The sequence below is a fragment of the Acomys minous genome, assembly GCF_964271855.1.
Source record: "Acomys minous genome assembly, chromosome: 6".
NCBI classification, from domain to species: Eukaryota; Metazoa; Chordata; class Mammalia; order Rodentia; family Muridae; genus Acomys; species Acomys minous.
This window is the reverse complement of record NC_140487.1, coordinates 42978948-42996452: the sequence shown is the minus strand read 5'-3', so window position 1 is coordinate 42996452 and position 17505 is coordinate 42978948. Positions and strand designations below refer to the sequence as shown.

The 17505-nt window shown below is 40.7% G+C and overlaps 1 protein-coding gene across 1 annotated transcript in view; it reads left to right on the top strand.

The window, feature by feature from the left end:
• LOC311599628 (uncharacterized protein) overlaps positions 1 to 17505 on the top strand; it is a gene marked incomplete at its 5' end in the record, with an annotated part of 111987 nt that overhangs the window by 74480 nt on the left and 20002 nt on the right. The window contains one exon of the mRNA XM_084785655.1: positions 9809 to 9910. The remainder of the gene's footprint in view (positions 1 to 9808; positions 9911 to 17505) is intronic.

The window sequence follows — 17505 nt, the reverse complement described above, 5'->3', positions numbered from 1 at the left end:
TTTGCGGAGGACCCCAGGGCCCAGACTCGCCTGTAGTTTTCCAGGACCCACTGGATCCTTCCATTTCCTCTTTCTCCCAGGCTTCTCACACCTAAAGATTCAATAGGATGTCCTCCCCTCTTACCCATTATTCTGGTAGGTACAGTTTTTCATGGGGACGTACACCTTGGGCTAGTGTCTCGATATAAGTGAGCATCTGAGTACACAGTGCACAAAACAATCCCCCAGCACTATGCACTGTATAATATGTAAAAGTATCTTAAAACATTTTATATCCTATTACAACAATTTTGGCAAACTGTGTTTTCTAATGATTTCCCTGTTTTTTTCTACATTGTTAGGCTTATTAGAATAAATTTGGTTGTGATTACCCTCTTAGATACTTAAAACAAACAAACAAAAAAAAAAAGTGTGACAGTAAACAAGAGTTGGAGCAAATAACATGAATGTTTCCTCCATCCAACACGATGGATTTCAAAAACAAAAAAACAAAAAGCTGCCCCCAAATGGAACAGTCTTTTATCCATAGATTTTCATCTAAATTATCTGTTGCCAGGTTAATGTTATGCTTTGCTGGTTACGTTTACCAGTATAATGAGTGGTTTTTAAATACTTTGTAATGCCATGTTTGAAATAAAAGCATTTTGGCAACAACTAAAAAAAAAAAAAAAAAAAAAAAAAAAAAAAAAAAAAAAAACAATGTACTGTCTATACTCTTGAAAGGAAGAGAAACCAATGGTGCTTAGCCCATGAAACTGGGTCCTCAGTATTCTTTTAAAAAATTAATTCACTTTACATCCCAGCTGTAGCTTCTTCCTTCTTCTTGTCCCAGTCCCACCCTCCCTTCCTTTCTCTTCCCCCACTCCCCCTCTCATACCTCTCAGAAAAGGAAAGCCCCCTCACCACCAGCCTGCCTTAGCACATCAAGTCACATCAGGATGAGTACATCCTCTTCCTCCATGGCCTGGCGAGGCAGCCTTGCCAGGGGGAAAGTGATCAAAAAGCATGTAACAGAGTCCTTGTCAGAGACAGACCTCACTCCCCTTACTAGGGGACCCACATGAAGATCAAGCTGTCCATCGGGAATATGTGTGTAGGAGGGTCTAGGTGTGACTCATGCATGGTCCTTGGTTGGTTCTTTAGTCTTTACATACCCCACCTTGGGCCCAGGTAGATTGGCTTTGTTGGTTTTCTTGTGCAGTTCCTGTCCCTTCCAGGTCCTTCTATCCTTCTCTTCACTCTTCCACAAGGCTTTCTGCACCCTGCCCATTATTTGGAAGTGAGACTCAGAATCTGTTTCAGTTCATTGTGAGTAGGGCTTCTCAGAAGACAGCTATGCTAGGCTCCCATCTTTAAGTATAGCAGAGTGCACTTAATAGTGTCAGGGGTTGGCTCTCTCCCTTGGGGTGGGTCTCAGGTTGGGCCAGGCATTGGTTGGATATTCTCTCAGTCTCTGCTCTGTCTTTATCCCTGCCCATGCTGTAGTCAGGGTAAATTTTGGGGCAAAGTTTTTGTGGGTGGGTTGGTATTCTTCTCCCTCCACTAGGAGTCCTGACTGGTAAAAGGGTGGCCTCTTCAGTCTCCATGACCGTGGCTACTAGGGGTCTCAGCTAGAGTCATCCCCATGTCCTTCTAGCAGCCTACCCTGTTGTAGGTTTCCACTTGTCTCAGAGATACCCCTACTGTGGTTTCTCTTCTTTCTGTCCCATATCTGATCCCCACCCTCATTTCCCTCAGCAGTCTCTCTCCTATTCTGTTCCCTCTCTTCCACTGTCTATTCTATTTCCCCTTATGAGAATTTCAATCCAAGTTGGGTAGAGCCTCTCCTGTAGGCCCTGCTTATTACTTAGCTTCTTTGGGTCTGTGAATTGGAGTATGGTTATCCTGTACTATGTGGTTAATATCCACTTAGAAGTGAGTAAATGCCATGTGTACCTTTCTGGGTCTAGGTTACCTCACTCAGGATGATCTTCTCTAGTTCTAGCTATTTGCCTACAAATTTCATGATTTCCTCCTTTTAATGGCTGAATAGTATTCTATTGTGTAATTGCACCACAGTTTCTTTATCTATTCTTTGGTTGGGGGACATATGAGTTGTTCCCAGGAGTGATATATCTGGGTCTTGAGGTAGATCTATTCCAAGTTTTCTGAGAATGTGCCAGATTGGTTTTCAAAGTGATTGTACAAAATTGCACTCCCACTGGCAAAAGGAGTGTTCCCCTTTCTCCACATCCTTGCCAACATGTGCTGTCACTTCAGTTTTTGATCTTAGCCATTCTGACAGGTGTAAGGAATCTCAGAGTTGTTTTGATTTGGATTTCCCTAATGACTAATAAATGAGATTTATTGAGGATTTCTTCAAGTGATTCTTCACCATTTGATATTCCTCTCTTGAGAATTCTCCATTTATCTCTGTACCCCATTTTTAATTGGGTTATTTTGTTTGTTGGTGTTTAATTTCTTGAGTTCTTTATATATTTTGGATATTAGCCCTTCATCAGATTTAGTATTGGTGAAGATCTTTTCCCAATCTGTAGGCTACCATTTTGTTTTGTTGACAGTGTCCTTTACCTTACAGAAACTTAAAAAAAAGATTTATTTATTTATATGTATACAGGGTTTTGCCTGCACGTACACCAGAATTATAAATGGCTGTGAGCCACTATGTAGTTGCTGGGAATTGAACTCAGGACCTTCGGAAGAGCAGCTAGTGCTCTTAATCACTGAGCCATCTCTCCAGCCCCTTACAGAAACTTTTCAGTTTCAAGAGGTCTCATTTATTAATTGTTGCTGTTAGAGGCTGAGCTGTTGGTGTTCTATTCAGAAAGTTGTTTTCTGTGCCAATACCATGTTTTTTTTTGTTTTTGTTTTGTTTTTGTTTTGTTTTTTTTTTTTTTACTGTTGCTCTATACTATAGCTCAAAGCCAGGCATATGGATACCTCTAGAAGTTCTGTTATTGTATAGAATTTAGCTATTCTTATTTTTTTGTTTTTATATATGAAGTTGAAAATTGTTCTTTCAATGTCTATAAAGAATTGTGTTGGTATTTTGATAGGAACCACATTGAATCTGTATATTGCTTTTGATAAGATGACCGTTTTTACTATGTTAGTCCTACTGGTCCATGAGCATGAGAAATCTTTCCATCTTCAGATTTTTATTCAATTTTTTTTCAGAGACTTGAAGTTCTTGTGATACTTGTCTTTGACTTGCCTAGTTAGAGTTACACTAATATACTTTACATTATTTGTGGCTATTGTGAAGGGTGTTGGTTTCCTAATTTCTTTCTCATCCAGTTAGTTGTTGGTATACAGGAAGGCTACTAATTTTTCTTTTAATTAATTTTGTGTTCAGCCACTTTGGTGAAGGTATTTGTCAGCTGTAGTAGTTCTCTGGTAGAATTTTGGGGATAACTTATGTATACTATCATACCCTCTGCGAATATGGATACTTTAATTTCTTCCTTTCTAATATATATCCCCTTTATCTCCTTTAGTTGTCTTATTGCTCTAGTTAGGACTTCAAGTGCTATATTGAAGAGATATGAAGATAGTGGACTGCCTTGTTTTGTCCCTGATATTAGTGGAATTCTCTTCATTTAACTTGATATTGGCTGCCAGCTTGCTGTATATTGCTTTAGTATGCTTAGGTATGGGCCTCGTATCCCTAATCTCTCCAAGACTTTTTATTATGAAAGGATGTTGGATTTTGTTAAAAGGCTTTTTCTGCATCTCATGAGACAATCATGTAATTTTTTTCTTTCAGTTTGTTTATGTGGTGAATTACATTGATGTATTTTCATGTGTTGAATTATCCTTGCATCCGTAGGATGAAGCTTACTTGATCAAGAGGGATTATGTATTTGATGCGTTCTTGGATTTGGTTTGTGTGTATTTTTAAAATTATTTATTTATTTACTCACTTTACATCCATGTCATAGCACCCTCCCTACTCTCCTCCCAGTCTCCTTCTCCCTCTCCCTTCCCCTATTTCTCAGAAAAGGAGATCCCCTCCTCCACCTACCTACTCTAGCTCATCAAATCACGTCAGGATTGAGTTCTTCCTCTTTCTCTGTGGCCTGGCAAGGCAGTCCCATCAGTGGGAAGTGATCAAAAAGCAGGCAACAGAGTCCATGTCAGAGGAAGCCCCTGCTACCCTTACTAGTGGACCCACATGACGCCTGAGTTGCCCATTGTCTACTATGTAGAGGACCTAGGTCCAGTCTATTCATGGTCCTTGGTTTGTGTTTCAGACTCCATAGGTCCCTCTGGGCCGTGGTTTGTTGGCTCTGTGGGTCTTCTTGTGGCGCTCTTGTTACCCTCAGGTCCTTTTGTCCTTCCTCCCACTTTCCCACTAGGCTCCCTGTGTTTCACCCAGTGTTTGGCTATGAGTCTCAGTATCTGTTTTGAACCACTTGTGGGAGGAGTCTCAGAGGACAACTCTTGATAGGCTCCTGTCTGCAAGCATAACACAGTATCATTAATAGTGTCAGGGGTTGGCTCTCTTCCATCAGACGGGTCTTCGGTTGGGTCAGGCATTGGTTGGCCATTACCTCAATCTCTGCTCTATCTGCTCTAGCTTTCTACCTGTACATCCTGTAGGCAGGTTTCTGTGGGTGGGTTGGTGTTCTCCTCCCTCTGTTAGGAGTGTTGTCTGGTTAGAGGGTGGCCTCTTCAATCTCCATGGCCCCTGCTACTAGGAGTCTTAGCTATAGTTCCCCTCATATTCTCCCAGAGGCCTAGTCTGACTCAGGTCTTCAGTTTGTCATAGAGATCGTGCCACTCACGAGTTGTCCTTTCTCTAAAGGCCTTCTCACCCCCCTTCCCCACTCTCCCAGATCTGATCTCCACCCTTATCTCTTGCTGTGTTCTCTCTCATAACTTGTTCCCTCTCTTCAACCACAACCCTTGCCTTCTTATTTCTCCTTCTGAGGGAGGTTTAAACATTCTCATTTGGGTCCTCTTTGTTATTTACCTTCTTTGGTTCTGTAAAATGGAGTATGGTTACCTTGTACTAAATGGCTAAAGCCACTTATAAGTGAGTACATACCATGTGTAGCTTTCTAGGTCTGGGTTACCTCACTCAGGATGATCTTTTTTAGTTCCATCCATTTGCCTGCAAATTTCAGCATTTCCTTGTTTTTAATAGCTGAGTAGTATTTCATTGTGTAAATGGACCCACAGTTTCTTTATCCATTCTTCAGTTGAGGGATGTCTGGGTTGTTTCCAGTTTCTGGCTATTATGAATAAAACTGCTATGAACATAGTTGAGCAAATGTCCTTGCTGTATGGTGGAACATCTTTTGGGTGTATGTCCAGGAATGGTATAGCTAGGTCTTGAGATAGAGCTAGTCCCTGTTTTCTGAGAAAGTGCCAGATTGATTTTCAAAGTGGCTGTACAAGTTTGCATTATTCATCAATGGACAAGTGTTCCTGTTTCTCCACATCCTTGCCAGCATGTGCTGGCAGTTGAGTTTTTGACCTTAGCCATTCTGACAGGTGTAAGATGGAATCACAGAGTTGTTTTGATTTGCTTTTCCCTGATTACTAAGGACATTGAGCATTTCTTTAAATATTTTTCAGTCATTCGAGGTTCCTCTGTTGAGAATTGTCTGTTTAGCTCTGTGCCCCAATTTTTAATTGGGTTATTTCATTTGTTGATGTCTAATTTCTTGAGTTCTTTATATATTTTGAATATTAGCCCTTTGTCAAATATAGTGTTAGTGGAGATCTTTTCCCAATCTCTAGGCTGCTTTTTTGTTCTATCGATAGTGCCCTTTGCCTTACAGAAGCTTTTAGGTTTTATAATGGCCCATTTTAAAATTGTTGATCTTAGAGCCTGAGCTGTTGGTGTTCTATTTAGGAAGTTGTCTCCTGTGCCAATGAGTTCAAGGCTCTTTCTCACTTTCTCTTCTAATGTATTAAGCATATCTGGTTTTATGTTGAGGTCTTTGGTCCACTTGGAGTTTACTTTTGTGAAGGGTGACAAATATGGATCTATTTGTAATTTTATACATGTAGACATCCAGTTAGACCAGCACCATTCATTGAAGATGCTATCTTTTTTTCAATGTATGCCTTTAGCTTCTTTGTAAAAAAAAAATAAAGGGTGTGTGGGTTTGTTTCTGGGTCTTCAATTCAATTCCATTGATCAACCAGTCTATTTCTATGCCAGTATCATGCAGTTTTTATTGCTGTTCCTCTGTAATATAGCTTGAAGCCGGGAATGTAGACACCTACAAAAGTTCTATTGTTGTATAGGATTATTTAGCTCTTCTGGCTGTTTTGTTTTTCCATATGAAGTTTATAATTTTTCTTTCAAGCTCTGTAAAGAATTGTGTTGGTATTTTGATGGGGATTGCATTGAATATGTTTATTATTTTTGTGAAAATGGCCATTTTTACTATGTTAACCCTACTGATCCATGAGCATGGGACATCTTTCCATCTTCTGATATATTCCTCAATTTCTTTCTTCAGAGGTTTGAAGTCTTTGTCAGACGTCTTTCACTTGCTTGGTTAGATTTACGCCAAGATACTTTATGGATTTTTTTGTGGCTATTGTGAAGGGTATGGTTTCCCTGATTTCTTTCTCAGACCATTTGTTGTTTGTATACAGGAGGGGCTACTGTTTTCTTTTTGAATTAATCTTGTATCCATCCACATTGCTAAAGGTGTTTATCATCTGTAGGAGTTCTCTGCTGGAATTTTTGGGGTCACTTATGTATACTATCATATCATCTGTAAGTAGTGATACCTTGACTTGTTCCTTTCTGATTTGTATCCCCTTGATCTCCTTTAGTTGTCTTCTTGCTCTAGCTAGAACTTCTAGTACGATATCAAAGAGATATGGAAAGAGTGGGCAGCCTTTCCCTGATTTTAGTGTGGTTGCTTTGAGTTTTTCTCCATTTAAATTGATGTTGGCTGTTGGTTTGCTGTACATAGCCTTTATTATATTTAGATATGGTATGTATTCCTCATCTCTCCAGGATTTTTTGTCATGAAAGGATGTTGGATTTTTTCAAAGACTTTTTCTGTATCTAATGAGATGACCATGTGATTTTTTTCAGTTTATTTATATGGTGGATTACATTGATTTTCATATATTGAATCATCCCTGCATCTCTCAGATGAAGCATACTTGATCATGGTGTATGATGTTTTTGATGTGTTCTTGGATTCTGTTTGTGAGTATTTCATTGAGTATTTTTTGCATTTATGTTCATGAGTAAAATTGGTCTGAAATTCTTTCTTTGTTGAATCTTTGTGTGGCTTAGATATTAGGGTGACTGTGGCCTCATAGAATGAGTTTGGCTATGTTCCTTCTGTTTCTATTTTGTGGAATAGTTTAAGGAGTATTGGTATTAGCTCTTCTTTGTAAATCTGGTGGAATTCTGTGCCAAACCCATCTGGTGCTGGGCTTTTTATTGGTTTGGAGAGTTTTGATGAGTACTTCAATTTCCTTAGGGATTATAGGAGTGTTTGAACTGCTTACCTGATCTTGATTTAACTTTGCCAGGTGAACTCTATGAAAAAAATCATCCATTTCCTTTAGATTTTCCACTCTTCTGGAATACAGGCTTTTGAAGTAATATCTAATGATTCTTTGGATTTCCTCAGTGTCTGCTGTTATGTCCCCCTTTTCATTTTTGAATTTGTTAATTTGGGTGCTATCTCTCTGGCTTTTAGTTAGTTTGGCTACAAGTTTATCTTTTTGTTGTTCTGTTGTAGCTTTAATCCATGGTAGTTTAATAAAGAAAAATGTGTTAGTTCAATTTTCTTGTATTGGTTGAAGTTTGCTTTGTGACCAACTATATGGTTGATTTTGGAGAAGGTTCCTTGCAGTACTGAGAAGAAAGTATATTCTTTTGTGTTTGGGTGAAAGGTTCTGTAGATATCGGTTAGGTCCATTTCATTCATGGCATCTATTAGTTTCATTATTTTTCTGTTTGGTCTCTGTTTTAATGAGAAAGGGGTGTTGAAGTCTCCCACTTTTAATGTGTGTGTTTCTATGTGTGATTTAACCTTTAGTAATATTTCTTTTACAAATTAGGTGCCCTTGCTTTAGGGGCATAAATGTTCAGAATTGAAATGTCATCTTGGTGAATTTTTCTTCTGATGAGCATGAAGTGTCCTTCCTCGTCTCTTTTTATTAACTTTGGTTGAAAGTCTGTTTTATTAGCTACTAAACTGGCTACTCCAGCTTGCTTTTTGGGTCTGTTCATATGGAAAACCATAGTCCAGCCCTTTACGCTGAGATAATGCCTATCTTTGTTACTGAGGCATGTTTTTTATGTGCAACAGAGTGATGGATTCTATTTTCTATCTATTTTGTAAGGCTCTGTCTTTTTATTGGGGAACTGGGTCTGTTGATGTTGAGAGATACTAATTACTAATGATTGTTAATTCTTGTTATTTTGATGTAGAGTGTAAAGTGCTGTGTGTGGTGTGTGTGTGTGTGTGTGTGTGTGTGTGTGTGTGTGTGTGTGTGTGTGTCTGTGTGCACACATGCACCCATGCTCCTCCCCTTTTATAATGTTTTTTTCTCATGCGGGGTTATTTATTTCCTGTGTCTTCCTGGCTGTAGTTAGTCTCCTGTGGTTGCAGTTTTCCTTCTATTATCTTCTGTAGGGCTGGATTTGTGCATAGATGTTGTTTAAATTTGTTTTCATCATGGAATAGCTTCTTTTCTTCATCTATGGTGATGAAAAGTTTTGCTGGGTATAGATTTAACATTTTCTTTGACTGATGTATCAGTTTCTTTAATTACGTCTTCTGCACCTAAGATTCTTTCTGGAAATCTGTTTGTGATGCCTGTGTCTGTAGTTCCTGTTCTCTTCCTGAGACTTTTTTCATCTCCAGTATTGCCTCCGTTTGTGTTTTTCTTTATTGCTTTTACTTCTATTTTCAGGCCTTGGACAGTTTTATTCATTTCTTTCACTTGCTTAATTGTATTTTCCTGTATTTTACTAATGGATTAATTAATTTCCTTCACCTGTTTGAATTTGCCTTTATTTCTTTAAGAGATTTATTCAGGTCCTCTTTTAAAGCCTCTATCATCTTTATAAGGATGGACTTAAGGTCATCATCTTTTGATTCAGCTGTGTTAATGTGTCCAGGGCTTGATGTACTAGGATAGCTTGATAGTTCTGGTGATGCCATATTGCCCTGGCTCTTGTTGATTGTGTTTGTCCCTGGTGTTGGCTAGATGTTTCTGATGCTGAAGGGCTCCTCAGGGAAGCAGGCAGAGCCTTGGGTCTGATAATGGAGCTCAGGGTATAGCAGACTGCTCACTTCTTCTAGTTGGATGTTTCTGGGGACTTGCTGGCCTGGATTTTCTTCTGCTGGCTGTGTCCTAGGTGGTCAGAAAAAAGGTTGGGTGGACTCTAACCTGGCTGTTCCTGGGGACCCACAGGCCTGGATGATCCTGGGACTGTCAGGCTTCCTCCAGAGGGGAGGTTATGGAGCTTTGCAAGCTGTGTTCCCTGGCAGGCAGCGTCAATATTCTTGATACTGTGCTGAAAGGCTGGAAACTTCCAGCGTAGGCATGGTTATAAGCTAATATGGAAAGACCGAAGAAGAGGGAGTCTGATTTCATCAGACAATGGTGGCAGGAATAGACACATTTTATCTGGAGCCAAAGGAACTTGTGTAGTGTTCTGGCTTTTACCTTCCCAGCCCGTTGGACTGTGCCACTCACACTCAGGGTATGCTTTCTTCTTAAGTCACTGCCCCACATGCCATTCTTCTCTATAAATGCATCCCCTCTTCATTAGACATGCATTCATAGTCATATTCATCTCTTCCAGTCAACGAGGCGAGACCAGCCATCACACAGCTAAGGAAGGAAGCTTGAAGAGGAATCCACCTGCTACCTCTTGATCTTTGCCTTCAGCTCCAGGATATGACGAGTAAGTTTCTGTTACTGAGTCCACCCAGTCTGTGGTGCTTTGTTCCTCAGCCAAGGAACAGACTAACTTTCAGGGGACCCCTGAGAGGAGGATGAGAAGCCATATGGATTCTGGAGGCTCATCACACTTTGGGGAGCCCAACCTTGCTGGTTTAATCATTATTCACCAAATGTCTGTGGTATGTCAGCATTGGGTGCATGCAGCAGGCACCAAGTACGTGTCCCTGTACATATATGAAGGAAACACAACTTTAAGCTCTGTATTCTGAGGATCCAAACCATCTCACCTGGGGTGAAATATTGACTCTTAAGTAACTGTAAATTTTATTTTTGGCTCTGACAAACTTCAAAGTCTACTTTTATTGGCATCATCTCTGCAATAAATAGCTTCCAAAGGCAGGGCACAGTACCACATACACCTCTTATACCATGAGAGCTGCCATGACAATACACTAGTGGGATCTCAGCAGTTTTGCTTAGTAGTTCAGAAAGCCTTACCTCTCATTTCTGACTAGAGAGAAAGGCAGAAATTACAATGTACTAATCTTGGTTAATTTTGTGGTAAAATAAAAGAGTAGCCCTTTTATAATAAAAATTTATTTTTGCATGAGGCAAATAGCATTTCTTGTCCTGGCAAGTATTTTAGCACCTCTACTTTCTTGAAGAATTCTATCTTATTTGAAAGGGGGATAGAAGTCTTGATGGGACCCCTGATATAGTGTAAGAGAAAGAGGAGCCTGGCCCAGAAGAGGCAAGGTGTCACAGGACAACTCTAGGAGCTCAGCCACACCCGTGCAATACTCTGTCATATTTCTGATGCTTCTTCCTAAAGTTCAAATCTCACATCATTCATCATTTGCTCTGTAACCTTTACTGAGTCCTAAGCATGCGGACAGCTCTTCATTTGTGGTGCTCTGGTGCCGGATAGAATTTGAATTGGTAACTGCCGCTTTCCTACCTTTTTCCTTGTGACTTTGGGCAATCTTAAGGCTTCCAATTCTCCCCTCATAGATTTGTGATGCGATGAAATGAGAAGCCAAGCCCAAGTGCTCATCCTACCACCTGGGAGAGGGTGGCATATACACAGGAGACAGTCATTTTGCTACCAACATGTGAATGATTCTCATAGATTTCCAAGCCCTTTCACCATGCCCATGTCTTTGCACAATGTACCATGTCATTTCTTTTCCTTTCTTTCTTTCTTTCTTTTTCTTTTTCCTTTGGTTTTCTGAGACAGGGTTTCTCTGTGTATCCTTGGCTGTCCTGGACTCACTTTGTAGACCAGGCTGGCCTGAACTCACAGTGTTCTGCCTGCCTCTGCCTTCAGAGTGCTAGGATTAAAAGTGTGTGCCACCACTGCCTGGCTCTATCACTTTTGAGTTCAAGTAATTATGCAGACATGGCAAGGAGGATGATAAGGGAAACGGGTATGAAAAGACAAACCTGAGTCTTAGTTTTAAGCTGCTGATAACACGTGGATCCTATTTCCTATTTCCTCTATGACAATAAAAAGGACATGATTTGATGACTGATTTAAAAATTGGGTTTATTAGGCCTGGTCTGGTTTTTAATGTTTAATTTTTGTGACAAAGTTTTGTGTAGCCCAGGCTGACCTCAAATTTGCCATGTTTGACGTGGGTCATATGTATACATGAATGTGGACCTAGGATGATCTTAAACTTGTAACCATCATGCCTGTACCTCCTAAATGCTAGAACTGCATATTATAGATGTTCATGATCACCCCCAGTTTCTGTGGTACAGGGCCTTGAACCTAAGAAAGGCTAAGAAAGCCCTCTGCCAACTGAACTGCATCCCAAGGCATAGAAAGCCAGATTTTACAAACATTTCTTTTGTGTGTTTCATGTCATGCACCCTAGTCCAGTTCATCTCCCCGTCCTTCATGTTTTCTCTTTGCCCTTGCAGCCTCACCTCCACATTAAAGACAAACAAACAAAGCATAGAAAATATCTCGTTGTGGAAATAGTAGTATGTCACAGTGTGCCACTCTGTGTACACAGCTTCACTTGTAAATGTTCATTGCAGTGAGTTATTGGTCTGGTTAAAGATCTCTGAAAGCCAGATTTATTTTTAATTCTGTACATGCTCTGTGGAAAAGTTCATAGTCAGTACCTTTGGAAAACATTGAACATGTTTTTTTTTTCTGTCTTGGAGAATTAGTGTCTTTAAAAGCCTTGGGTTAAAAAAAATGGTAGTGTGATCAAGATGAAAAAATTCCAAAGTTGTTTGGGTGTTGGAACACTCTTCCTAGTGTACAGCACTCTTTGACATCCTGTGACTCATGACTTGCAAACACACTCCAGGAAGTATTGGACTAGAAGGCCCTTCAAGTCCTTTCCAAGGTCTATTTTTAGGTACAACAGCTCTCCTTATCTCTCTAGTAATTACTTTTCTGTTTTTTTTCCCCCACACTGAACATCCTTTCCAGTCTTTGCTTCTTTTTTCTGGCCTCAGTCTAATCTGTGTCTGGAGAGGTGAGTTATTTGAGTCCCTTTCAGTCTTTTTGTTCAGACTGCAAATGTATGAATCAGGCAAATAAAGTCTTCTAAAGTCTCACTTTATATAAAGTATAATTATAATACTAGTCTAATAATCAATGGAATTATTACTTTTTCAAGAAGGAGATGAAACTAGGGCCACAGAATTAGCAACAGTAAATTTAGCTCTTGAACAATCTACTTGTAATGCTTGAAGCATGGTGGTTTGGAGTGACAATGTGTAATGATTACAGTAACATTTACTTTGTTCTTAGGGGTCAGAACTTCAAGAGGGGAAGCAGTAAAGCTGGTGTTTAAAAATGTCACTTAGTCAGAGCCATGACTATCTCTCCCCTCCCCTCTCCTCCTCCTTCCCTCCCTTTTCCTTCCTTCTTTCTTTTTTGTTTCTGAGACAGAGTCATATTTATCGCAGGCTGGTCTTCTGTATAATCAAAGATGACCTTGCACTTTCTGTTTCTCCTTCATTTACCTCAGGAGTGCCCAGATGATCACTATGCTGTTTCAGAGATACATCATGTGAAAACGTATTTCATACATGTATAAAATGTCTTTGATCTTACCCACTTCCTTCCCCCTCTAACTCCCAGACCCCTTCCCTCATGCTCCTTCGAAACAGTATGTCTTCTTCCTCCTCTCCTATAACCCACTGAGTCCAGTAAGTGCTGCCTGTGTGTACATAAGGGTAGATCATCCACTAAGGAGCATGGAAGACACAGCGTCTAATGCTGAGATTTTACTACTAAATGTAGCAACTTTCAAAATTTCATGAGCTACCAGAATATTTTAGAGAGTAAAACCATTCCATTGTTTTATAAAACACAAAAAGCGAAGCTAGAAAGTTATAAGAAAGTTTCACCTTGACCTTGAGTAACCAGGATATGTATCATGAGGAATACCCCAGTCAACTTCTTCTACAGGGATCCTGCAGTTCACAAGGTCCTGGTGTTTCTCTTCCTTGGCTGTCAAACTCCATGACTATTGGCCCTACCATTACAAATGCCAACAAATAAAACTCGTCTTCCTTGTGTTAAGATTTCTGCTGGTTTTCTGGGTCAGGATTCTGAAAACGCATTTCATTTTGTCTGTGCAGTTGCCATGGAGGCTGGCCTGAGGGCACTGGGCATGTCTGGCTAGCAGGGATAGAGTCACTGTGAGGCTAACCTCAGCGTCAGCACCACTGGCTTGAAGGGAGATGACGAGAACAACTCTTCCCCAGTGGCGCTGTTGGGCTTCAGACGGTGGGTTTTAGAGCTCCGACCTCAGGGATTCACTCATAGATTCAGTGAGTAGTGTAATGAACTCAAATATTAAAGAACTAAGAACATAGCTGAGTGACTATGGAGTATTCATCCCTAACTGGGACAAATATACTATACCCTCCAACTCCCACCAAGGCTCAGGGAACCCAGGAATAGGGGTAGAAAGATTGTAAGAGCCAGAGTTTTGGGAGGACCTGAGCAAAACAGTGTCTTCTGGACATGACAGGACCACTGCACAAGTAGTTGTTACCTGCATCAGACCTGCACAAGATCAAGCCAGCATGGAGGGAAGAGGGGCTCATAAGCTTCCACTCCTGGCTGAGGATCTGCGGATGGTTGTGGCTTCTGGGGAGGGAGAGTCGGCTATTTTCCTTGAGGATGTGAACTCTCCTGGGCCTACCATGCTCTAGTGGGTATGGTGGATGGTCGTTTACCCATGAGTACATTAGCAGCACAAATTGGACTTGGCACTTTATAAAAACAAACAAGCTGAAACTAGTGACATAAAGTTGGGGGAGGATAGAAAGTTGGTAGGATAGATTTGGGAGGAGTTAGGGAGAGAAATGTGGGTAACCATGATCAAATACAACCACAGAACCCAATCACTTTCACATCCATCACTCTTCCCATTATTTTTCAGGATATATGAACTCTGTGCTTATGTGGTGAAGACTCAACCCTTCTTGTCTTAACTAGGTGCTGGTCTCTTGTGATGTGCATTATAGGGATCTTATTGAGTTGTTCCCCACTGTAGGATGTTTACATCCACTATACCTCACCTTGGTCAGATAGTTATTGGAATGTAGAACAAAGGCTTGAATGTAGTAGAAAAATGCTTTGGTGATTAGAAGTAAAGAACATTATTTTTCATTGTTGAAATATTATATTTAATTTTTGTAATTTATAAGTTCTTTGGGAACTTAATACAGTGTATTTTGGTTATATTCATTCCTTTCATCGGCTATTCCCTAATTATGTTTCCTTTAAAAATTAAAAAAGAGCTGGGCATGGTGGCACACACTTTTAATCCCGCACGTGGGAGGCAGAGGCAGGTGGATTGTTGTGAGTTTGAGGCCAGCCTGGTCTACAAAGTGAGTCTAGGACAGTCAAGGCTACATAGAGAAACCCTGTCTCGAAAAACAAACAAAAAATAAAATAAAAAAAGATTTAAGCTCATCAAGTTCAACTTGTGCTGTCCATATTCTTCGATATGCATGGTCAATCTGCCAAGGTCCACATCCTTAAGCAAAACTAACTGACCCCCTCTCAAGTCTCATAACACTTGTCAGGTGCCATTATCAACTCAGTTAGGGGAGAACTGCATGCCACTTTCCCTCTCCATGTCAGGATTTTGCCTGGGTAGAGCCCGCACAGATCTGCATGACATCACAACCACCAGAGGCCACATATGCAATTGCCCTGCTGTGTCACAAAAGCATTTTCATTGTACTCATCTACTGCTGCTGGCTCTTAACAATCTTTCTGCCCTTCTTCCTTGGTGTTCCCTGAGCCTTTGGGATGAGGGGTGTGATATTAATGTCCCATCCAGGTCTGAGCATTCTACAGTCTCTTTCTCTCTATACCTGGACTGTTGTGGGTCTCTGTATTAATTGCTATATACTGAAGAAAGAAGCTCCTCTGATGAAGCTTGAGAGGTGAACTAATCTATGGGTTTAGTGATAAGTCACCAGGAGTCAGTTTAACACTGTAGCTTTTTTTAGCAGAATGATAGTAGGTTCTCTCAAAGAGTATTTGCTTTTTCTCCCCACTGTTTTGGCTCTGATAATGGTTCCAGGTATGGGTTTCATCTTATAGAGTAGGTCTTAATCCACGTCAGAAAGCAGTTGATTACTTCCATGCCATTCACGCTATTGTTGCACCAGTGGAGATGTCTCGGCCGGAAGGTCAGGGTAGCTCTCAGAGTTCACAGCTGGGTAAGATAGAAGATTGTTTTTCTCTTCCTCCTCAGAAATACTAAAGCTAGCCAGTAGGGATAAAACTTCTAGGTTATGACTAGCTTGATTTCTCCTCAATGTAGTGCCTTCACAGTAGGATTTTACTGCCAAGTTCTAAAAACAGGCATCTATCGATCTGTTGTATCTACTTTGTGTGCTAGGCAGTGACAAGCAAGCAACCTCTTCAGGGACTTCAGTGCCTCAAAGACATTGAATATTTCTGATAGCTCACTGTGGTAGATCTGTGTCAATTGGATACATATTGGGGTTATTTGTGGGAAAAGAAACTTCAATCGAGGAATTGCATTCATTCAGTTGACCTGTAGCACAGTCTGTAGGGAATTTCTTGGCCAAGTCCAGTGTGGGTTGTGCTAACTCTGGGCACATGATCCTGAGGTGCATAAGCAAAACAAGCTCAGCAAGCTTTGGTCAGGTTTTTGTTACAGCAACAGAAAGCAAATTAAGACACTTACCAACATTGCCAACTTATGACTTTGTGTCCGTGGCAACTCCTAACATTGATGGCTCTTTTGGCAGGTGCTATTTTTTTTTTCCTGCAAGATTTGCCTGTAGAAGTGAGTTTTGAGCAATCTAGGAGCCAGAGTCATACTTGGATGGATCAGGAGGGAGCTCTTGGGAGGCTGTCTTGTGCTCTTAAGTGAAGGGACTGACCAGCTTAGTATTGATTATGATGATCTTTGCTAACACCACTCATGTAATGAAGGTGTCTACTGCTTTTTCCCTTAGCACTGACATAATGGGCCCTCTCAGAGTTGTTCTTTGTTTAGATCAGTAGCTATGTGGGCTACCATCTCCTTTACCTGCCATTTGCTTTTTCTGCAAGGAAACTGGAGGATCTTTTACTTAGCTTTGCAGAAATCTCAGTAATTAAAGGTATCTCTCATCTTCTGACCTTTTACAAGAGCTAGAGGGTGTCTTCTGGCTCCTGCTTTCTTTGTGGATGACCTTTTCTTGTCTCTCATTTTCAGGGAGGATGCTCAAGCCTTCTGCCTTCTCCTATCATATTTGCATCCTTCTTTCTTGCTGTTCTTTTTCCTAATTTGCCCAAATTAATTAAGCCCTGAGTGTCTGCTGATCCTGGTGCCAGGTGCTAGCCAAGGATCTTATAAGACTCATGACTGTTGATGATTAATCCTGGACAGGACAAATAAATGAGTTCATTAATGAGAAGTGTTTGGCACTATGTGATCAAGTCTGTATAGCTTTAGCTCCACTAAAACCTGGCAGAGAAAAAGGTGCCAGGACAGAGTATGGAAACCCAGATTCACTCATTTAGGAACTATAATTTGGACTCAGGGAGAAGGCTAGACTTATAATGTGGTGTTTAACAGTCTTGGGAAAGGGAAAAATCCAGAAGATCTCTGTCTAGGTTTTGCTGAGACTATACAGTGGGATTTCTGCACTCACACAGTTCAGCATCTGCGTACAAATGAAAGTCAGGTCAGGAAGTCTCAACAGGAGGGAAGGTGGCTGCCTGCTCACATTATAGTTTGCCCATAAGCAGTCATTGTGTTTTTCTCAGGCACCTCAGATTCTGTCTCCCCAGCAGGCCTCAGCATGCACCCATTGTGGCCCTTGTGTAGGGTGTTGTGCAGGGTGTTATTTGCATGCTGTTGTCACTGAGCTGTGTGATAAGTTTGCTCTGGCCTCTTTAGAGACAGCTATGTCAGTGAAGGAGACTCACAAGTCATCTGTTTCAGGGAGCTACTCTTCCAACCTGGGAAAAACTTTTTTTTTGCATTTACTGTATTACTTTGTGATTATCAACATCCATTTCTCCAGAAAGAGCTTTCACATCACGTCATGTCACGTCACACCACAACACATCACACCACAACTCAT